This window comes from Humulus lupulus, chromosome 4, assembly GCF_963169125.1.
Source record: "Humulus lupulus chromosome 4, drHumLupu1.1, whole genome shotgun sequence".
NCBI lineage: Eukaryota > Viridiplantae > Streptophyta > Magnoliopsida > Rosales > Cannabaceae > Humulus > Humulus lupulus.
In genome coordinates, this window is record NC_084796.1 from 78,952,803 (window position 1) to 78,977,397 (window position 24,595).

The window sequence follows — 24,595 nt, forward strand, 5'->3', positions numbered from 1 at the left end:
TTGTATACATGTGCATGTGATATATATAATTATGTGTATAATTATATATATGTTGCATGATTAATGATATTGCATATTAGTGGTTCATGTCTAGATGTTTTCTTGAACATATAAATTGTTTATAAACTAGGTCCACCATGCCAATTCGCTGTGCACTCTGATTGTTTTTCCAACAGTAGGCATTCAAGCATGATCCAACGGTCACAAATATCGAGGCATGGATCTTAATCATAACACGAGAAAAGAATGCCCCGAATGCAGCATGAAAGGACACTTAGGGTGCGGAATAGACATTGTGGGTGTGGACTAAACCCTTCATTAAATGGAGTCGATTGATGGGTCCAACAATTTGGAGCCGACATGTGGCATCACATTTTGGTAGGTTTGATGTCTTGATCATCCCAAGCGTCTCCCCCAGCATTCGTTCCTTGAAGTACTACTCTCAATCTAAGTCTCCACTTTCCGAGGACGAGTGAAGACTTGGGGAGGAAATATTGTTCGTGTTTTCACCAAGTGACATGTGGCAGTCTCCAAGATTAGTTAGGTTCTCCAATAGGGTTTAGTAATATCTATTGAGCTCACTGTCTACTTGGAAGATAGGTTGCCTCCCTTCTTCGGCGGCTCCTCAAGGGAAAGTTGTCCTCCAGCAGGCCACGCCCCGTGAACCTTGGATATGTTAGCACAAGGTCCCTCCATCTCAGTCCATTAGATTTGTGAGAAGACCTCTCAGAGTCTAGATGGTAGCGCCAGGTGTCGCACACAAACATCTTGGCCCACAAGTAATTATTTAACGAAGTTGTTGTCCTATAGATCTGTTGAGCCCGTACAGGCAATAAACAGCATGTCCTAATGTGCCGCCTGGAGTGGGAAAATGTGCAGCCACTCTCTGACAGTGTTAGGAGCATGTCTCCCTAGAAGATGGTGGGCTGCAACCTCGTAAATGGGCCTCGTCTAATACGCACGGGCCAAGCACTTCCTTTTATTACAAAAAGGTGTATTAATTAGCGTTTAATCCAAATTGTTTGGGAATATTTTGTAATAACCTCCCATTGAGGGAGCTAATGGCTTTCAGCCTCTATAAATAGGGCTAGGGCATCAATTGTAAAGGGATCCACAACTTTTAAATTCAGAGCATTGAAAAAACGCTACTTGAAACTCTATAGAAGCTTGCACAACCAAACTTCACATATCCTAATACAATAGCCTCGTGGACTAGGGTTAATTAATAACCTAAACCACGTAAAATATCTTGCTCTTTTCTGCTTTTCTTTGAAGTTCTGCTTTATTAAGTCGATAGCGAAAAAGGCAATCAACATACATCTTATAAGCAAAAGTGTGATTTCATTGGAGAGAATTGTTTGTGTGAGACAAAATGTGGCATCTTAGTCTACTATTATTTTAAGCTACATATGCATTTTGTGTAACTTGTGCTCATAGCTTCTTTAGGTTAAAAAATTCATCAATCTTTGGGAGAAGATCTAGAAGCCTTTTTTCAAAAGGAAGAAAGCTGCAACTTCGGAAGAAGTTTTGACACCAAAACAGTGAATGGAGTTCAAGAGTGAAGGTGTAGAAACAAAATTAGAAGACGACACTCAAACTTGCAACAATTGAGTGGAGGGAGTCTACCTTGCATAAGTCAATTGTATTTGTACCACTGATATATTATTAATCATGTTTATTCTCTTGGTGTGGCTCATTGTACTATGAAAATTGAACCATGTAAAAAATTTGTCTGTCATTTAAATATTTCAATCATTTATGTACTCTATACTTAGCATTTAGTGAACAATCTGAAGTAGAACAAATTACGCATCTAACATAACTGATTGCGAAATTGATCAATAAAATTTTTATATTTATGCTGTTGATTAAAAATTTGACTAGTCAAGTACTTGGTATTAGTATAAAAATGGGAATTTCATGGTTTTAATTTTTCTCTAAATAACACTTCGAGGGACCTAAAGAGGAACCTTGGAGTCATTTTGTTCAATACATTTAGATTGTTCTTGAAAGCTTTGTGAGGATCATCACTAACTTAAGTGTCAGACTTCCTTGTGCAGGTACCCTTGGTCGATCTTTCATCCTTTCAAAACTTGGTGAACTTGTCTATGGAGAATTATTGTTGATCTAACCTAAGTGATATTATTCTATATGCAACTCATGACCAAAATATGGGGGAGTTGTGTGATATGTCTTGTTAAACTTTTTTTTTTCAAAAAGTTGACAATTCTTTTCTTTGTTAGTATGCTTGTTTGCAGAGGGGTTCTTAGGAACTCTTATTTTTTTTAACAAAGTGTTTGTTGCATGTTTTTGAGCTCATATTGCTAAAAATATATTTTGTCTAAGAAGTTTCCAAAGGGGGAGATTGTAAAATCCTATTATTGGCTAACCTTTTTAATAAATATATTTCATTATTTAAATTATATTTTTTGAAATTATATATTGGGTATTTAAGTGTGATGTGTCTCATTTACGTAAGAATTAATTCTTTTTTAAGTGCATTTTATATATAGTCAGGTTTCCTTAAATATTTATGGTAACCTTGTCTATATAATGAGTATGTGTATTAAAGAATTATTCTCTGTATATTTTCCCTTGATTTTATATGTCTAAAATAAGAAAATTGAATGAAGCTTGTGCCTAAAGAAAGGAAATTTTGAAATGAACTTTATGGGGTTTAAGACTAGGTTCGTCCTTTTTCTAATGCTATAGAATGGTTGTCTGTCACAACTCGAAATTCCTGTAGTAAATAAAATGAGATGTTATTTTGAGTAACTTCCCAATTCATTCTAATTTAGGCCATTAACGAGATTGGCTGGATTAGGGGTTTCTAAAACTCTATAAATACTAGACCTAAGCAGCAGCCATTCTCATCTCTTCACCCTTCTAACGTTTCATGCTTTGAAGAGATCTTTTATATGTAAAGAGTAGTCTTTGTTCAACTATCTCTTTGTTTGTTTGTTTTGCTTTGTATTGTTTATTCTTAAACAGGTTACAAAGTTTGTGAATGTGACACACAATCTTCGTGAGAAGATTTCCTTAAGACTTACTTCGGGATGAAGCGAGCACTCATCAAGTTCATAAGGGATTTCGTGTTCTTGGTGTTTATCAAAATCAAATTATTAAAGTGGAGTACTACAAGGTTGTGACAAGGATTTAGAGGAGTATAAACTTGTATAAATCAATTTCTTATTGTATTCTTGAGACTTTACTAATTGATTTTATCTCAGGGTGTGGCCCCGTGTACTAGGTTTTACGAACCACGTAAAAACTTCTTGTGTTAAGTTACTTTTAGTTTATTTACTTTCTGTTCGTATATTCTTATTCATCAGCAATCTATCTTGATACATCAGAATATCTATTTGTTCAAACAATTGTTGAGCTATTCCACATTAATTAAATTATTTGTTAAATTCAATTGGTAATCTTAAAAACTAGAATTTCAATTGGTATCAGAGCGGTTCACTAAACTCTTAGTGAGATCTTATGTTTTTCTTTCTTTTTGTTTGTGTTTCTTTTTGCAACATGTCATTTTTTTTGTAGAAGGGAGTTCTATAACTCTTCTGCCATTGCTTAATGATTCAAACTATCCTGACTGGAAGGTTAGAATGAACGCCTTCATCAAATCTCAAGATGAGAAGGCGTGGAGATCTGTCTTGACAAGTTGGTCAACACCGACTAAGGTTGATGCAAAAACAGGTGAAACAACCATAAAATCTGAGTTAAATTGGTCAACTGGTGATGATTTATTGTCCAGTTACAATAACAAGGCCTTACACGCTTTGTTCAATGGTGTTGGTGAAGGGTATATTAAACTTATATCATCTTGTGATTCAGCCAAAGAAGCTTGGAAAATCCTTCAAACTCAATTTGAAGGAACTGTTGATGTCAAGCGTTCTAGGTCCATTATGTTACAAACAAAATTTAAGGATCTTAGAATGTCTGAAACTAAAACTCTTACTAATTTTTATGAGAGATTGTCTGATGTTGCTAATGAATTTTTCGCCTTAGGTGAAAAACTAGATGAATATGTTTTAGTTCGAAAAATTGTTCGTGTTTTACCTGACAGGTTTAGCATTAAGATAACGTCCATGGAGGAGGCCAAAGATCTGAATTCCATGAAAGTTGAAGAACTAATGGGTTCTCTACGAACCTTTGAACTAAATCAATAGATCAGAAAAAAAGAAAAGTCAAACAAGGTAAAAGAAAAATAAAATCTATTGCTTTGAAAAGTTATGAAAGTGTAAGTTCAGATGATGAAGATGATAATGAGTTGGCTATATTGACTATAAATTTTCAAAAATATATGAAAAAATTGGGCAATAAAAAGAATTTTTCTAAATTCTCAAAAGGGAACACATCTTCTAATCCTATTGTTCCTAACAATAAAAAGGGAGTTCAATGTAGGGAATGTGGTGGCTTTGGTCATATTCAGTCAGAATGTGCAAATACCTTGAAAAGAAATAAGAAAAGGTATGAATGCTAATTGGAGTGATAATGACTCTGAAAGTAGTGATGAAGATGGTGAAAATGTTGCTTTAACATCTGTGTTCTCTAGTCTTTCTTGTTTTTGCAGGAAAATAAAAAAAACTTATTTGTCTAAACAATATTATTTCGATAAATAAAGTTATTGATGAATTAGAAATCAATGAAGATTTGTTGAAAAAATCTTACAAAAAAATGTATGATGAATGGATTAAATTATGTGTTGTAAATCGGTCAAATGCAAAAATTATCAAATCTCTTTCTTGCAGAAATGATGAACTTGAACCAAATGCTAAAGTTTTTTAAATTGAGATTTTCGATAAAAATGGTGAAATTAACCGTCTGAAAAAAGAGCTTGAACTTATTAAGAAAAATGTTAAGATGCTTAATCCAGGATCTACAATTTTTGAGGAGGTCCAGAATGCAGGTCAATGAAACAATGCTGGATTGGGATCTAAAGGGTCTCAATCAAAGGAAAAAAGTGTGTTTGTTCAAGCCCGTTCATTACCTATTTTTTCTTCTGATCTAATATTGTCGGTTTCTGATCCATCAACATCTCAAAATGTCTCATCAACAAAGGGAAAGATAGGTAAGAATCTTACGTCCTATGAAAGGACTAAGAAATTCATTCCCACTTGTCATTTTTTGTGGGGTCAAGGGTCAAATTCGACCAAAGTGTTTTACAATGATGAATTTTTCAATTCAAATTATTTTCATCATGCAAATTTAATAACGGTGCAAAAGAAACATCTTGCACCTAAACTAAAATAGGTCAAAAAGGATGAGAATAATTGTCTTGCTGCATTTACATTGATAGTGAATGTTTTAGACATATGACTGGTGACAAAAACATTCTCATCAATTTTAAGACTGTAAATTATGGTACAATCATTTTTGGTGATGGTGTAGCAGGTAAAGTTCTTGGAAAGGGAACCCTAAATTTGGAAGGGTTACCTAAACTGAAAAATGTTCTGCTGGTTGATAGATTGAAAGCTAATCTAATTAGCATAAGTCAAATTTGTGATCAAGGATACACTGTTAATTTTTCTTGTGATGATTGTAGTGTGATTGATCAAAATGGAAATTGTGTTCTAAAAGGATTCAAATCAGTTGATAATTGCTATACTCTCTCTCAAAATATGTCATGTCACTCGGCCACAACAATTCTACTAATCTGTGGCATGAAAAACTTGGTCACATTAATTTCAAAAACTTGAAAAAAATTGTCAAATGCAAGTGTTGTTCGTGGTTTACCCGAATTGGGTAAAGAATTTACCAGTAAGTGTGAATCTTGCAACCATGGTAAGCAATTAAAGATCACTCACAAAGGTATCACAAATGTGAATACCACCAAGGTCTTAGAATTGCTTCACCTGGATCTAATAGGTCCAATACATACATTTTTGTGTGTGTAGATGAATTCTCTTGTTTTACTTGGGTTGATTTTTTAAGAGAAAAACTGACACTTTTGAAGCTTTCAAAACTCTTTGTTTAAAATTAAAAGTTGAAAAAGATTGTAATATTTGCAAGATTGTTAGGATTCGTAGTGATCATGGAAAATAATTTAATAATGTTGTGTATGATGAATTCTGTAAATCTTGTGGAATATCTCATAAATTTTCAGCTCCCAAAACTCCTGAACAAAATGGAGTTGTTGGAAGAAAGAATCACACTCTTTAGGAAATGGCAAGAGTAATGTTGAATAGCAAGAAACTATCCAAAAGATTGTGGGCAGAAGCTATTAATACTGCTTGTTACACAATAAATAGTGTTTTTGCGCCCAAGTATTGTCGAAACTCCTTATGAGATCTGGAAAGGTAAGCGTCCAAATGTAAGTTATTTTCACATTTTTGGGTGTATGTGTTACATATTGAGAGATCGAGAAAATGTTGGAAATTTTGATGCTAAAAGTGATGTAGGTGTATTTTGTGGTTATTCCATAAACAGTAGGGCATATTGTGTGTACAACATGAGGACCTAAACTATTATGGAGTCTACTAATGTTGTTGTTGATGATTGCAACGATTTTTTAAAATTTTCAACAGAAGACGAGATAGATAAATTTATGGAAGAATCTCTTGATCAATAAAACTCCAGAATGATGTAACAGCAATTCCATTTGTTGCCATAGGAACTGAAACTGTATCATCGCCTGACAAATCTGATACATCCTCATCTGAACAGACAGAGATGCAAATGCCTAAAATTATCACTGGTCCAATTCAGAGAGAGCCTTCAGCCAGGGTTAAAAAGAATCATCCAGTTGATCTCAATCTTGGAGATTTAGAAGAAAGCATTTTCAAAAGGAAAAGGAATGTAAATCGTGTCCAATATGTGTGTTTTACCACTTCACTTGAACCAATAAATGTGAAAGAAGCTTTAACTGACGAGTCTTGGATTAAAGCTATGAAAGAAAAGGATGGCATGAAAAGCACAAGTGGCAGATGTTTCTATTTGGGGAACAACTTGGTGCCATGGCACAACCAAAAGCAAAATTTAATTCCATTATCTACTGTTGAGATCGAGTACATTGCTCGTGGAAATTTTTGTACTCAACTATTGTGGATGAAACAAATGATGACTGACTATGGGTTTGAATTAGATACTTTAACTGTTTTTTGTGATAACACCAGTGTAATAAATTTTTCTAAAAATCTTGTTCAACACTCACGCACAAAGCATATTGATATTAGACACCATTTCATTTGAGAGCTTGTTGAGAATAAGACTTTGATCATGGAATACATTGAGATTGACAAGCAAATTGTTGATATTTTCACAAAGTCCCTGGATTTAGTTCGGTTTGATTCCCTTAGGAAATCTTTGGGGGTGTGTAGTATGTAATTATTTATTCTCACATGACCATCCTAGTTGTTTATCTTTTATGTGTTAAACGATTCGCAAAAAATTTCAAAAAAATTGTGAGTACCTTCAGTTAGATTAATTATTTTTGATATATGACATGCTAAGTTTATTGGTTTCAAAATAAAAATTTCTTCACAATTTATTAATGGGGAAAAAAGCCTACTAAGAGGGCATTGAGCTTAATTAACAAATCTTCTTCAGTTTCAGGTTCCTCTGTGAGAATAGAGCTACCTATGCTAGTGTGTGAAAGCCAGCTTTGAGTAAGTTGAGAATATGTAATTAGACCTTTGTAGAGGACACGCTACCATTGAAAAGGGCTACCGCTGGTGTAGTATGACAGCGTCTCCTTTGGGTACTACAGAAAAATGCCAAAATTGCCAACATGGGCAATGACCCTATTTTTACACTTCACACACAAATACATGTTCTGTACAAAGAAAAAGTAAAAAGTGTAAGTCTCATCCTCTATGTTAATGTTTTTCCTAAAAATACTTTGTGCTCTAGAAAAATTTATTTTTGCTCCAACACTCTCAAGCATGTTATATAAATCAAATAACCGTTCTAACATTATCATTACTCACTTAATTTTTGTATTTGTTAGTTATTGTTTTCATGTTTCACATTTTTTTATAACAGCAAAAGGAAATGTTTTCGTCATTTATTGAATAAAATATATATATATATAATGAAATATCAAAGAAATTTTTTTTTTGAAGAGTAAACCAATTGAATCTCATGGGGTATATTGAATTTCGTTGCTTGTTCATTTTTTTTTCCAATATGATTTTGTGTTATTTTTGTCATCTTTCTCTCTAAAGTTAAGGTTGTCTAATTATTAATTGTAATATGTGTGAAGAAAAAGGAAAGATTGAAAATTTACTCAAAAATATATATTTGTTGCCCTTTTGGCTTGGCCATAATTAAGACAAAAGTTGCCTTTTTCTCTCATAGTCAAAAATGGGTAACTACCCATTTCGTTCTGCCTATATCCCATGTTTGGCACCTCATTCCCACGATCACTCTATCACTTTCCCATTTACTCACTTTATCATTTTTTTTGTTATTTTCTCCTTGGTTCTTCTCTGTTGTTTTTCTTTATTGTGCTTCCTAGTGTGCAGGAATCAATGGTTCGAACCAAGACCGTCGGTTATCCCCCGCCCTCTACCAGTGCTTTCAGTTCCTCTGCTCCATCTGTTGTTATTCCGTAGACATCAGAGGTTCTCGCTGTCAAAGTTGATCTTGCAATGGTTAATAATCGTCTTAGAACCATGGAGGCCACCCAACAAGCAATCATTGCTCAGCTGTCTGCCATATCCAAGTGTGTTTAGTTTTTTTATCTAGCTTTATTTTTTTTCTTGGTAATTTTTTGTATGTGTGTCCAACGCACACGATCGCTTGTCTTTTATTGTTTTTTCGTGACTTTGGCTCCTTTATAGACAAAAATGGGGAGTAGTGGTATATTTTTAACTATTTTGTGTACAACTCTGGACCCTATTTTCAGGGGGAGTGTGTGGTATGTCTTGTTAAACTTTTTTTTTCAAAAAGTTGACAATTATTTTCTTTGTTAGTATGCTTGTTTACAGGGGGAGTTCTTAGGAACTTTTATTTTTTCTAACAAAGCGTTTGCTGTAGGATTTTGAGCTCATATTGCTAAAAATATATTTTGTCTAAAAAGTTGCCAAAGGGGGAGATTGTAAAATCCTATTATTGGTAACATTTTTAATAAATATATTTTACTATTTAAATGGTATTTTTTTTAAAATTATATATTGGGTATTTAAGTGTGATTATATCTCATTTTGGTAAGAATCAATTCTTTATTAAGTGCATTATATATATAGTAAAGTTTCCTTAAATATTTATGGTAACCTTGTCTATAATTAGTATGTATATTAAAGAATTATTCTCTGTATATTTTCCCTTGATTTTATCTGTCTAAGACAAGGAAATTCAATGAAGCTTGTGCCCAAAGGAATGAAATTTCGAAATGAACTTGGTGGGGTTTTAAGACCAGGTTCGTCCATTTCCTGATGCTACAGAATGGTTGTCTGTTACATCTGGAAATTCCTACAGTAAATGAAATGAGATGTTATTTTGAGTAACTTCCCGATTTGGCCTGATTTAGGCCATTAGCGAGATTGGCTGGCTTAGAGGTTTCTAAAACTCTATAAATACTAGACCTAAGTAGTAGCCATTCTCATCTCTTCACCCTTCTAACGTTTCATTGTTTGAAGAGATCTTTTATATGTAAAGAGTAGTCTTTGTTCAACTATCTCTTTGTTTGTTTGTTTTTCTTTGTGTTGTTTATTCTTAAACAGGTCATAAAGTTTGTGAACGTGACACACAATCTTCGGGAGAAGATTTCCATAAGACTCACTTCGGGAGGAAGCGAGCACTCATCAAGTTCGGAACGGATTTTGTATTCTTGGTGTATATCAAAATCATATCATTAAAGTTGAGTACTTCAAGGTTGTGACAAGGATTTAGAGGGAGTATAAACTTGTATAAGTCAATTGCTTATTGTGTTCTTGACACATTACTAATTGATTTTATCTCTGGGTGTGGCCCCGTGGACTATGTTTTCTGAACCACGTAAACAACTTCTTGTGTCACGTTACTTTTAGTTTATTTACTTTTTGTTCGTATATTCTTATTCATTAGCAATCTATCTTGATACATCATAATATATGTTTTTTGTTCAAACAATTGTTTAACTATTCTGCATTAATTAAACTTTTTGTTAAATTGAGTTGGTAATCTTAAAAAACAAAATTCCAAAGAAGAATAGGTACATGAAATCCATGACAAAAGGTGAATTAGATTTAAAAATGGAGGTTGATCTACAAGAACAGGATGAGTATGATCATGAATGTAAACTCCTAGCTTATATGAAGGCAATCGAAAGAGAATCATGTGAGCCACAAATGACTCTTGATCAAGATGTTGAGGTTATCCTAGATCCAACTAACCCGAAGAAGAAAGTATTAATGAGTGCGTTGTTGTCGGATGGAGAGAAATAAGATATCATCAAGTTCTTGCAAAAGAATTCCAGAACCTTTGTAAGGAGCTCAAAGGATTTGTATTGTAACGTCCCAAATTTGCAAATAAGGCTTAGTGCCTTGATTAGGGTGCCAGGAGGACAATAACTGATTTAATTATGTTAATACGTGGATTAAATGATTATGTGATTAGGAATGCATGTTTAGGTGAATTAAATATGCATGTGAGCCCGTTTTGGTTAATAGGGTAACGACCCTCAAAACATACAAGACCAAATCATGCAAAAATTTAAAACTTTTTACTTTGAACTCATTGCACTAAAAATCCATATAAAAAAAACTTTTAAAAAGATCGTGTGCGCATACTTTTAGTTTTAGCAAACGGAATTACAACTTCTCTCTTTCAGAGTTAAAGAAAAATAAATGTCATAAAACAAATAACACGCTCCCAACATTTCTTTTCAAAATGGTGTTCCATTAAAAACCTCCCCAGGTCGAGCCACATGTACATATCCACAAGCAAACTCCGGCGCTCACTGCTCCACTTTGCTTTTGCACCTATCTACAACATGAAACAACTAGGTAAGTGAAAACACTTAGTAAGAATAGCCTTGCACACAAATATACTAAACCCAGTAACGAGTTTCCCTAAGGTAGTTATCACTAACAATCACTAGGGTATTGGAATAAATTCCAACCTTATCATACAATTCTCAAACAATAGCCAAATCAGAAATCAAGAAAATTGGTTGCGCCCAACAACCCATTTCATACATATTATATCAACCTGCACTCAAAAAATCCCAGAATATTCAAGATATATAATTATACAATTTAATCAATTCAAACAAACACAAAGGATCCTGACTCCAACCCGTATTCGCTCTTAGCGCCCTGGCTCCAACCTGGACTATAACTTCACCATGTCCTAGTTCTAACTCGAACTTTATCTTACCATGTTCTGGCTCTAACCCGGACTATAATTTCACCATGTCCTGGCTCCAACCCGGACTATAATTTCTCAATGTCTTGGCTCCAACCCGGACTATAATTTCACAATGTCCTGGCTCCAACCTGGACTATAATTTCACCATGTTCTAGCTCCAACCCAGACTATAATTTCACAATGTCCTAGCTCTAACACGCCAACCCGAACTATAATTTCACAATGTCCTGGCTCCAACCAGGACTATAATTTCACCATGTCCTAGCTCCAAGCCGGACTATAATTTCACAATGCCTTGCTCCAACCAGGACTATAATTTCACAATGTCCTGTCTCCAACCCAAACAGTATTATAATAAGTTTCTGGCTCCAAACCGAACTCACTTACCATTAAGCCACAAAATGCATAAGCATTGCAAAGGTAGGCATTAAGCATACCCTGGTCTTAATGACCCAAAAAAAACTAGTGTAATCTACTACTACAAGTACACACTAGTATATTCATGCTGTAGCCAACAAAGAGAAAGGCTAACTTACTTGGAGTCCTTAGCTCCTAGATGAATCTTTAACACCGCTATTCGTTTTCCCTTTTCACGATTATTGTAATGTAATGACCTGACTAACTTAAAGACTTTGAACCATTGAAAACTACTATTTTGGAATACATACATAAAATAATAAAACTTTATTATAAAAATCCAAAATACGAGATCCCATTGTTATTACATTAGGAAAACAAACTCTTTAATTAATTGTTCAAATACTAAATGCATAATTAAAAAGACTTGAAACAAAATGTCATCCTTGATCTTTCCCATCTGTCCATTCATTCAGTCCTTTCCCAATACACATGCCAAACCTGCCACGAATCTGTCCCGCCTTCCAAGCTTTATTTTCCTGCACCATCTAAAATAAAAGGAATGAGCCTAATGCCCAACAAGGAAAATCTACTAAAACATAACATAAATCATAAGACTAAAAACATATACTATAAAACATATAACGTAAAAATGTATATCATATAAACATAGGTCCTATGTCTACTAATTGAGGTAGGTTAGATCACAAAATAGTATATGATAAACCATCTAGGTCCTCTCTCTACTACTTGAGGTAGGTTTAATCATAACTCTAATCTACGATAATGATAAAAATCTTGGAATTTATTTGCTATCTAAGCAACTATATTTCCCATGTGACTACAACATAAAACATATACATACATATATATACATAAACATAACATAGCATATAAACATATCTTAACACATACAATCTAACCTATTTTCCTTACCTTGAGTGTGGAGAGAAAAAGAAAGATAAGAGATTGGTTGCTATAAAAAAAGTCCAATCAACCTTAAATACAACATAAAATATTTATATTAGAGCCTTATAATAAAACCATACTTTCAAGAATTTTCTAAACCTCATAAAATCATACCTTCAAAATGATGAAATCCTGAGTCTTCTGTCTAATGTCTATTTCCAACAACAACACCAAGAGTTTGGATACTTGGGTAGATTTTTGCTATATATTGGCTTGATGAGGTTCAATATTTTGGCTACAATAGGGTTTAAAAAGGCAATAGTGTTTAAGGCAAAATAAAGAAAATTAAATAAAAAGATCCCAAGCACTATAAGGACTAGTGTTTCAGCTATGGCTATGTAAACTGTTTTTGGAAAAATGGAGAGAGCTTATGGGACTATGGATTTTGATATGAGAGGTTTTTGAGAGCTTTTGAGTGTGAGAAAAATGGTGATTGGTGAAGGGTAAGAGCTGATGCGCTAAGTAGGAAGAGTTAAAGAATCTAGCAGCAATATCCGGAATAGAAAAGCTGCTTCAGCAAGAGCTGATCAATGCCGGAATAGAAGTATTCATTGCTAAACTGGCTAACTTTTCCATCTAGTCAAGTCTATTAGAAGATATACGGATCGAGCAAGGGCATGATGTCACGTTAGTATCTCACATAGTTGCAGTAAAAGAAGGCAAGGCCATAGATTTCTCTATATCAAGACAGGGGTTCTTCAGATATAAAGGTTGGGTATGCGTGCCAAATGACTATGGAATTAAGATGAAGAATTTAGAAGAGGCACACAATACTCCATACTTAGTTCACCTAGGGTCGACCAATATGACTCACGACCTTAAGGCATTGTATTGGTGGCCAGGAATGAAGAAAGAGGTAGCAGAATGTGTCTAAATGCTTAGTATGCCAGCAAGTGAAAGCAAAACATCAGCGGCCTACAGGCTTATTGCAACCGCTTAGTATCCCATAATGGAAGTGGGAAGACATAGCAATGGACTTTGTGATAGGACTACCACGAACAAATAAGCAGCATGACTCGGCTTGGGTAGTAGTAGATAGACTAACCAAGTCAGCTCACTTCCTGCCTGTCAAGACTACATACACAGCGAACCAGTTCGCAGACATTTATGTCTGAGAAATAGTACGACTGCATGGAACCCCTAAGACCATAGTATCCGATTGAAGATCGTTGTTTACATGGAGATTTTGGGGAAGCTTGTAGCAAGTCATGGGTACCAAGTTAAGTCTTAGAACGGTATTTCATCCTCAAACCGATGGTCAGTCTGAGCGTACCATACAAATTTTAGAGGATATGTTGCACGCTTGTGTACTTGACTTCGGAGGATCATGGAGTAAGTATTTTCAACTGATAGAATTCTCCTACAACAATAGCTACCAGACAACGATCAGGATGGTACCCTATGAATTCTCTGACTTTTAATTCTACATCACGCCGCTTGGCATCCGCATAACTTTATGGAAGAAGGTTTTGATCGCCGTTACATTGGGACGAGTTAGGAGAAAGGAAACTTCTTGGACCCGAAGCTGTTAGAGAGGCTCATGATGCAATACCGCTGATTAGAAAGCGTATTCTCGCTGCTCAGAGCCGACAGAAAAGTTATGCAGATGCCAAGCGACATGATGTGGAATTCAAAGTCAGAGATCAAGTCTTCTTAAAGATATCTCCTATGAAAGGTTTGAAGCGGTTTGGGAAGAAAGGCAAGCTTAGTCCCCAATTTATAGGTCCTTTTGAAATATTGGACATGGTGGGAACAGTTGCATATAGATTAGCCCTACCGCCAACTCTAGCAGATAGCCACAATATGTTTCACATCTCGATGTTGCGTAGATATGTGTCAGACCCATCTCACATCCTCAAGTATGATACGATAGCACTCCAGAAAGACTTGAGTAACAAGGAACAACCGGTTAGCATCCTAGATAGAGGGATGAAGGAATTACGATCTAGGAGTATTCCGATAGTCAAGGTCCTATGGAGTAATAGTTCTAAACGGGAGGCAATGTGGAAGTTGGAGGGAGACATGTTAGCACGGTATCCGGAATTGTTTGGTAAGTAAATTTCGGGGACGAAATTCTTGTAGGTAGGGGAGAATCGTAGTGTCCCAGAATTTTTACTTAGCTAGATAGTAGTAGTAGTAGTAGTAGTAGTAGTTAGTATTAGTTTGTCGTATGTTAGTTTCCGTGGATTTTGGTTCAAGCCGGGACTTAGTTGGAAACTCATAGCAACAGTTATGGATTTTATAGGTTTAACCTATAGTTTAGAAATATTAATTATAACATAAGGTTTGATTAATATCTCTGGTTTTAGAAATATTATTTACTTTAACCTAAGGTTTAGGTAGAATTATTAAGAATGTGACACTTGTCATAATCATGTTTATTAAGGATTTAAGTATTTTTTATGCATAGTTTAAATAAAAGAAAGATCTAGAAGCTCTAGAACCTTCCAGCAGTTGTTAGGATCACATTTTGACTCAATCAAAGATGTTTAATCAATTCAAATAGTGCTGAAAAAGTATAAATACGTATTTGATATATCAACAAATGTCGATATATCGCAGCTTTAGGGATCGATATATCGCCTACTGAAGATACAGAAAACACGCCGACTTCACACGAATGAACGAACGGGGCTCAGGAAAATGGTCTAGGCAATATATCGCCCCTAGTGCATTTTTTTTAAAAAAGTTTGTGGTTTTAAATTTAAAAACAGCCTTAACCACTTGGACCTGCCTTTGAACGATTTTGACCGAGTTCTGGGCGTTTGTTGAACGAAAACTCAAATCTTTTTCATTTTATATTTATTTACTTATTCAAATTAAAAGGGGTTAGTTTCACTCTTTGAACTCTATAAATAGGACCTAGTACTCAGCCATTTCCTTCATTATTCAAGCATTGTTCAGAGCCTCCAAGCTGCTAAGGTTACTATAGAGAAAAACACTTGGGTTTTGGGATAAAAGCTTTACCAATCTAAGCTTTTCTAAACACTTGGGAAGTCAGATATAGAGTTATTTCGGTATCGAGGCATAGATCAAGTCATAAGATCATTCAAGGTATTCCTATCCTTAAGTTCAGTTCTTCATAGTTCTTTTATTCAATTTATTTTAGATCCTAACTCTTGTTTATGATTCTTGATTAGGTGTTTAAGTTTCTTGATACTTAAGGTTTTCGGTAAGTTTTTACTTGGATGGTTTAGTTCTCTTTTTCATCTCTTTTATTTAGAAACTCATGGTTTGTGTTGTTGGTTATTAGGAGTGTTCCAATCTTGTTCTTGTTCCCAAATATCCTGGTTTTTGGTAAGGAAAATAGGTTAGATTATATGTGTTTATATGTTTATGTTATGATATGTTTTATGCTATAAATATGTTGTAGTCCTTGGGCATATGACTTGCTTAGATAGCAAGCCCCTAGAATTTATGTTGTAGTCGCTTGGGCATATGACTTGCTTAGATAGCAAGCCCCAAGAATTTTTATCATTTTCATGGTTTAGAGTTATGATTTACCCTACCTCAATTAGTAGACAAAGGACCTAGATGGGTTTTCATATTCTATAGTGTGATCTAACCTACCTCGATTAGTAGACAGAGGACCTAGATGGTTTTATCACATACCATGTTAATGAGTTAATGACCATTAATATTGTAGTCCTATATGATATACGTTTTTATAGTCATATGTTTTATAGTATATACTTTATGATATAGCTTATATTTATGATTTATGATATATGTTGTTAGTAGATTTTCCTTGTTGGGCATTAGGCTCATTTTTTTCTTTTTAGCTTGATGTAAGAAAATGAACATGGAAGGCGGGAAAGATTCGTGGCTGCTTGACATGTGTGTTGAGGATGAATGGACTGCTGGAAGATCGATGATGACATTTTTTAAAGTCTTTTAAATTATGTATTTCCGCACTTAGTATTTAAACAATTAATTTAACGTTTATGTTTTATGTTGGGATCCCATATCACATTTTATATTTTTACCTTATTTTGTATTTTGTACAATATTTTGGGTTTTAAATAAAGTTATGTTATTTCTTATGTATGTATTCAAATTAGTAGCTATGTCATAGTAGTTTTTAATGGTCTGAGGTCTTAGAAATAGTCGTGTCATTACATGTAATTAATGCAGTGTACTCAGATTAAAGTATGGCATACTCGTATAGCTATTATTCTATTATAGCTACATTCAATAAAGTTCTCTTAGAGACTCTATACTGGCATGCTCTCTGTGCTGTGCATTTTAATATCTATATCTAGAAGACTCTCTCAATCATATTACATGTATTTTGGTTACTTATAAAAGGAGTTTTAAACGACTCTTAATCTTAGAAAACAACCCACTTTCTACTCAAGTACGGAGTTTACCGTTTTCCATTCTTTACCCAAAATACCGCGTTTCGACCTTTTACAATTTATTATTCGGTAACGATAATACTTTTCGATTTACGATTTTATAAAACATAACTCCCATTTGTTACCATGTTTAATCCATAACCTAGGATCTCTATTACGTCATTTTCAAAATAATGGGCTATTGGACCCCGTGTTTAGAAAATGGTAAAAATGAATTCTCAATAACCTTAAACTAATTTGGGATTTGTTAGATATCAAAAACTTTAGCTATTTTTTAAAACAAACTTCATTTCCAATTCCGAACCTAACTTTTTCACTATTCATTTTAACGTGATAAAAATCCTGCTTTTAAGCTCATATTCAATGTTAGGTTCTCGAACCACAACCAATTAAGATCCAGTTCACGTATTTTGCATCCTAACGAAGGGAACTAGGAAAAAGGTCACGTCAAAAATTCAATTTAGGTTAGGAGAACTAACCTCCCAAAACTCGTTTTTTGTTAAGGTTCGGAATTACTATTTTTCCCCTTTTTAGGTAACTTAGAAAACTTACTACTCTTAAACCGTGATATATTTTAATCTAAAATTTTACCAGGGCCTTAATACCTATCTTAAAAAATTTCTCACCAAGTTTCATAATATTTTGGAAGGCAAAACCCATCAAACAATTTAAAGAAATCTGGGTAGTGCCTGCTGCCCAGGAGTTTTTCTCAGATTTTTAGGGTTCTTTGAAAAATTATTTCTCTTACACCGTAGGCCAGTTTTTACTAAACTTTCACCAGAATCTTTAATCATATCTAATTTAGTTTCTCTCAAAATTTCATAACTTTTAGGATAGGGAAACCTATTCAAATATGTAAGACAATCTTGGCAGTGTTTGCTGCCCAGAAATTTCATTTTCAGATTATTAGGGCAAACTTTGAAAAACCATTACTCTTTAAAAAATTTGTATTTTCCTCTAAAAATGTTTTGTGATCCTTATACATATTTAAAATAACATTTTACCAAATTCCATAGCTTTTGGCTCAGTAAAACATGTTCAATATTCAAGACAATATGGGCAGTGCATGTTGCTCAGAAATTTTCCAGATTGCGTCAAGATGCCAAAAAGTTCATAACTTAGGTTTGAAAACACTTTTTTTCAATTTTCCAAAGCCTAAACTCAAGTACTCATCTATAAATATGCAACCATGTAAATTATTTCAACAAATAGAGGTAGTAGGGTATGATATGACCCGTTGGAAGTCAGACCACAAAAACTTGGCAGCATGCATTTCTACGCATACTAGCAAAAATAAACACAACTAGCAAATCCCTAGCCACATGCATGCATGCAAATAAAAAAATCAACCAATCTAACCCTCAAGCATAAAATAAACTTCAAAAACCAACAAAACAACCTATACAACCAGATCTAACATCAATAACAAAAAATAACTCAAAAACCAACCAAAAATGTACCTTTGATGGTTCTAGCTTGGAGATGAGGTTCCCTTAGCCTTTCAAACTTCATCCTTGTGTTCTATACACTCAAACCGAGCCCCAAGGTTCCACATGAAGATTTTTCAAAAGGAATGTTAGGGTAGAAGATGGAGATGAGTGGTGAATTACCAAAACTCTAAAATCTTTACCTTTGTTCTCACTAAAACATCTACAAGCTTCAAATCTTTGAGATCTTCTTAGAACAACTTCCCTTTAGACCTATAACAAAAGCTCCATGCCATGCATGGCTATTAGAATCTCATGCAGGAATAGTAAAACCCCTTAGGATTTCGTGTTTGAAAGAAAATAAGAAGGAAAAAATGTACTAGGTTCGAAACTTACACTTGCCTAGTGTACTCATGGGTTTTCTTCCTTCCTTCAATGGAGAGTGAGTGTTCTTGCTCCTTGGATAGAAATGGTAGTAATGGAAAGGGAAGAGAGTGACCTCTCATTTTTGGGGAGGAAAATGAAGAGAGTTTCTTTTTTGGTTTTCTTGAGGAAAAAGAAGGAAATAAAAAATAATGATTGGGTGTGTAAGAGAAATGAGTGGAGGGTTAGCCAATGGGTGAGGTAGCCGCTTACTCTTCCTAGGATAGATGTCATAGACACTTGAGTACACTAGAGCATAGCCTAGCTGCCAATCACACCCTCTCTCCTCCTTTGGAATGACTAGAATGCCCTTGCCCCTTTTAACCCACTTCTAATGCACTCAAGGGCCGTTTGGTCATTTCACTCTCCAAATTTAACCAAATTTTTACCCTATATTTTTTAAATATCTTCAAGCTAAAATAAAATAAATGCTACCGAAAATAAATTTTGTCACATAACACATAATTTTGGAAATTTACTCAAATTGACCAAAATGCCCTTAGAGGCTCGGGCAAGAATTTCCATTCTTAAGCCCAGTAAATTGGAATTAAATCCTCAATCAATTTTTCTTAAATTTACTGACTCGACTATACAGTCCCAGTTGCCAAATATTTTTATGCCATAGTATTCCTTATTTTACCTAATCCAATATTTTTCCGTTATTAGGGTTTGTCCCTCGGTCAAAGACCAATTTGCTTTGCATAGGCCTAAACCCTTTATCAAATTAGTAAAACGGCTAAAAATTCACGAAAGAACATAACTTCACATAATATTATTCATCAAAATAATATTTCACAAAATTCTTCATCGGCTCCAACCGGCTACTAACAGTTTTCAAAATAAAGGATGTTACAACATAATTGTAATTTTGGTCCGTTGAGGGCATAAATGTGAGTTATATGCGTGTTATGCTTGATACCACAAGACTATGGTGATATATTTGTGATGTGTGATATGAGACGGTCCTAGGGAGAGGAATAATGAAATAGTCACAACGAGGTCGAATACCCAGCTCGGGGAGAGCCTAGGGGTATTATGGGAATTTATTACGTGTTCGGGATTTCCTGGTAACGAGTAGCGATGTAGTGATTGTTTTAGTGTATAGGGGATTAAATGGGGAATTATAGGAACACTCGAGGAATTAGTGGGATGTGGCAAATGATGGGATTACCCTTGGTGACACTAAAGGGTTAAGGATAGACTTAGGAGCATTTTTGGACTTAGGCGGCTGAGGATAGAGTCAACTAATACTCTAGAACTAAAGAAAAACAGGAAAACAGAACTCCTCAGCCTTATCTCTCTCCCTCACGTTTCCCTCTCTCTCTCTCTCTCAAGGTTAAGGAGGAAATTTTCTGCTGAATTCAAGGGGGAGTCTTAGAATTCAAAGGGATTGGAGCTAGAGGTGATTAGGTTTAGCTCATAATAAAATCATCAATTGAGGTAGGATTCTGGTACTGAATTTTCTAAGTTTCTGCTGTGATTTTTGATAAGTTTTCTTAGGTTCAAGCTTAGTTTGATTTTTAGGTTTTGATGAGATTATGAGTTGGTTCTTGGAATGTTTTTACTGACTAAGTTGTGTAGACATGAATTATGGGTTTAATTTTGAGTATAGGGGTTGAATTGGGTGAGAATTTGTAGGTTTGGCTAGGGAAAACACAATAGAAATGCATGGATTTCTAAGTTTTGGGGCTCGTGTCGCGGCCCTATTCTTCAGGCGCCATGGCCCGCTTGAACTCAGAGGTTTGGGAGCCTTGGATTTTTGCCCAGGCGTCGTGACACAGGATGAGGCGCGCCGCAGCCCGTGTCTCTCAAATGAGAGAGTCGTGCTCTCTGACTTGCAATGGGCTATGGCCCTAGGGGGTGGGTCGTGACTCAAATTAGGGGAAAAGACCAATTGAAGGTTTTAAGCTTGGGAACCCAAATGTTAAGGCTCGGGAAGGATTCTACTACCCGGTTTAGTAGAATTCGAGGTCACGAAGACTAGTATTTTAATCTGAAGTTTTTAATTGGTTATGGATTGATGTATATCTATTTATTATGGAATTGTGACTAGGTTTTATGTGAAGACTTGGGTTTAGGAGATCGTGCTCGAGATCGCATTAGTCTACTAGCTTGGGACACAAGTAAGAAAACTATTGGTGCCTGTAGAGCAAGGCACTTGTAAATACTATTGGTGCTCGAGATCGCGTTATTCTACCTAATATTTGTGTTTAGTGTATATGCGAATACTTGTAAATACTATTCTATGTTGTGCATGATTATGAATGACCGGCAAAGACCGAGAACGACAAAGGACCGAGAACAGCGAAGGCCAAGAACGGAAAAGGCTGAGAATAGGAAAGGCAAAGAACGACAAAAGCACACTGAGTGCAGGCCACTAGGGCAAGACCCTCTAAGGGTGTTGTATCCACCCACTCGGTGAAGAACACGAATCCAGGGCCTGGTAAAGTACCTGGGTCGACATAGGCCGCTATATGTTTAATATGTTGATTGTTTTTGCTGTATATTATTTTATTGAATTGTGATTTGTTATGCGCTGTGTTTTCTTGCTGGGCCTCGGCTCACGGGTGCTCTATGGTGCAAGTAAGGGCAAGAGAAAGGTCGATCAACCATGATTTGGAGAGCATGGAGCAGTGTGTACATGTTTGGCCTACCTGGCTGCCATGGCCAAGGTTATTTTGAGGAATTTAATGTAGATGGCTGATTTTGTCGCTTAGGTCGACTGTATTCACATTTTTGAGTTGTAATATATTTTCAAACAGTATTTTAGGATCCCAAATTTATACCTTTTATCATTTTAAATGAATGTCCGAAACACTATATTTAATGTTATCCAATGAGTCTTTATTTCAATTTAATCACACTTTTCAACATAAAACCTTAATTAGCGAGCTAATGGCACATTTATAAATCATCTGGTAACGACTCTAAGGTAGTAAAGCGTTACAACTTGGTATCAGAGAGTGCCAAGGTTTATGGTTCTAGGAGATCGACTGAACATGTACGCTCGCTGCCAGAGACAAGCTCAACTCAAGGTTGGTCGGTACTAAATGAATTATGTGTTTAACTACTTGTTTGAGTTGCCATGTTTGCCTAAATAGTATAGATAGAGCATGATGAGTGTGTTCACATATATGTATGATGCCAGGGCACGGCCCGCTGATTGCTATATGCTTATGTTGTGTGCAATGTGTTGATATGTTGTTTGTGAATGATTGACGGGACTGGGATGTGGTTTTTGGATGTTGTTATCATGCCTAATCTGGATCAGCATTGATTGCAAGCATATTGCAATTATGCCTCGACAATTGAGACAATAGAGTCAAGGATGATAACCAGGGTCAGGACCATCCACCTGTTGCGAAATTTATAGCTACGCAAGTGCACGTATTGCAATTTAGTAATAATCTTGGTAAAACCAAGTACCGTCCTCAAGGACCGAATCACCAATTACCAGTGAATTAATCTTTTTGTTCTATTTGGTCAATTAAACTTTGATTCTTATAAAAAGACAGAAGAAAATATAAATTACAGACACAATAATTAAGAACTCAATAAAAACAATAAGTGATAGCAAAGCCTTGAATTTAAATAATGAGAAAGTAATTAGGGCATTTAATCTCATCAACTATCCTCCCTATTAATCCCTAATAAAATTACCAATTTCTTCTTCTTCTTCTTTTTTTTTATTTCAATTAACGAGTTGACAAAAGTAGTTTATAATCATACTATGAATTATAAACTCAACCTAAGTGAAAATTTCCTATATTTCTATGGTAAATTTAATCACAAAGACAGCATTAATCACAACAACTAAAAAGATAGTTACACAATTAATCTAGATACTCTCGTTCAAAATTAAAACTGTGTCCTAAACAACCAAGCCAAATTCAAATCGCACTTCTCAGGTTTTGATTCAAAAACATAAAGATAATGACTATAGATGGCCAATCAATAATCAATCAACAAGCACAGATTGTAAGGAATTGAAGAGAAGATGAAGAAGAAATGATAATTGCATTAGTTCATAATAACGATTCAAGTGATTCAATTAATAGCCCTAAACAGAAAATTAGTTCATAATTGTCATTCTAATCACAAAGATATTCAAGAACAACATAAAGAAACAGATGAATAACAAACAATTGAAAATCCTCCTTGAGTGTTCTCCAAGCTTTTCAGTCACCAAAACTATCTCTCAATATTCCTCTCTATCTGTCCCTTTTCGGTTTCCCCTTTTCTCCTCTATAAAGCCTAATTTTTTTTCGTTTTGAAAAGAGGTGGGCTGCGGCTCTACTTGCACCATGTCGTGGCCCGTGTCCTTAATTTATGAGAATTTGCACCTCTAGGTCGCGTCTCTCATAAAGCCATGTCGCGGCCCGTGCCTTTAATTTCTGGGATTTAGCTCTGCAAAGTCGTGACCCTCCTTAGCTATGTCGTGGCCCGAGTCTCGACTTCGAAACATTGATTCTGTTAAGAGGTTGGCCGCGGCTCCATATTACTCAAGCTGCGGCCCTTAAGAAAATTTTTAGTTCATGCATTTTAAGCCCGAAAAATCACCAATGCCTTCAAATCATGCCGAGATCCATCCTTTATTGAAAACAACACCGAAACTTGGGTTTTTCTTCTCTTTTTGAACCAATTTCCTCCAAGTATTCAAATCTTCCTTTTTATTCACTAAAACTGTAAACACAAACAAACAAAAGCATAAAGCCGCACTAAATGAAATAAAAATGTCATAAAAGACTACCTAAAACACCACCTATCCATGACATAAACTAGACTCAACACTACCTGCCCCACAGAACTGGCAATAGTCATTTTTCGAAATGGAAGCAAGGCTTCAGCGAAAACAAGACGAGCTCTGAGAGCTGAGGCAACAGGCCCCTCCTCGGGGTATTGGGTTACAGATTCCACAGGCTGTGGCACCAGTACCAACCCAGCCTGTGATGGGGAACAGGTGGGAGCCTTTATATGAAAGGTTCAGGAAGCAACACCCTCCCACCTTTGAGGGCGGTCCAGAACCACTACGGGTAAAGCAGTGATGAATATGATTTCTTCCATCCTGGATATCATAAGGGTGGAAGGGAATGAGAGGGTGGGTTGTGCCAGTTATATGTTGAGATAAGACGCCCACATCTGGTGAGACGTTGTGTCCCAGAGGAGGGATGTGGAAGCTATGACCTGGGAAGAAGTTAGGGACATATTCAATAAGAAATACTACAGTGTTGTAGTCTGAACTGCAAAGGTGGCTGAGTTTGTGACTCAGAACCGAATGATGGTTATAGAAAATGCATTGAAGTTTGACTGATTAGCGAAGTTCGCGCCGAACTTGGTGCCTACTGATATGGCACGGAGGGATCGATTTGTGCGGGGACTGAACGTCATGATAACCAGTGACGTCAAGATAACATTAGATCCGAGGACTACCACCTATGCTCAGGTAGTCGAGAAGGCCCTTACAGCTGAGAGGGCCGAGGATCAAATATAGTGAGAGGGCATCGCAAGGCGCGATGCTCGGAGGATGTTGCTCATTTCACTAGTTCTAGTCGGGGTATTGGCTCCAGTGAGCAGAAGAGAAAGGCCTCAGATTCTTTTGTTCCTCTTGTGTTAGATAGGAGGGCACGAGGTGCTTTCAGTGACCGTCATGGCAGGGGAGAGGACAGAGTGTCATCAGTGCAGGCGACGACATCAGGGAGAGTGTAGGGTAAAAACCTAATTCACTTGTGGGGTTGTTAGTCATTTGAGGAAGGGCTGCCAAAAAGC